This window comes from Piliocolobus tephrosceles, chromosome 2, assembly GCF_002776525.5.
Source record: "Piliocolobus tephrosceles isolate RC106 chromosome 2, ASM277652v3, whole genome shotgun sequence".
In the NCBI taxonomy this organism is placed as follows: domain Eukaryota; kingdom Metazoa; phylum Chordata; class Mammalia; order Primates; family Cercopithecidae; genus Piliocolobus; species Piliocolobus tephrosceles.
Window position 1 is genome coordinate 90,049,468 of NC_045435.1, and position 469 is coordinate 90,049,936.

Genomic DNA, 469 nt, shown 5'->3' on the forward strand with positions numbered 1-469 from the left:
GAGGTTGTGGTGAGCTGAGATCACGCCATTGCACTCCAGCCTGGGCAACAAGAGTGAAACTCCATCTCAAAGAAAAAAAAAGTGCTTCTTACATGGTAGATCTTGTATTTGATCACATACCGCTCTTAATGACTATTTTATTTTTTTGAGATGGAGTCTTGCTATGTTGCCCAGGCTGTAGTGCAGTGGTGCCATCTTGGCTTACTGCAGCCTCTATCTACTGCTGGGTTCAAGTGATTTTCAAGCCTCAGCCTCCCGAGTAGCTGGGACTACAGGCATGCGCCACCATGCCTGGCTAATTTTTTCCTTTTCTTTTCTTTCTTTCTTTCTTTCTTTCTTTCTTTCTTTCTTTCTTTCTTTCTTTCTTTCTTTCTTTCTTTCTTTCTTTCTTTCTTTCCTTCCTTCCTTCCTTCCTTCCTTCCTTCCTTCCTTCCTTCCTTCCTTCCTTCCTTCCTTCCTTCCTTCCTTC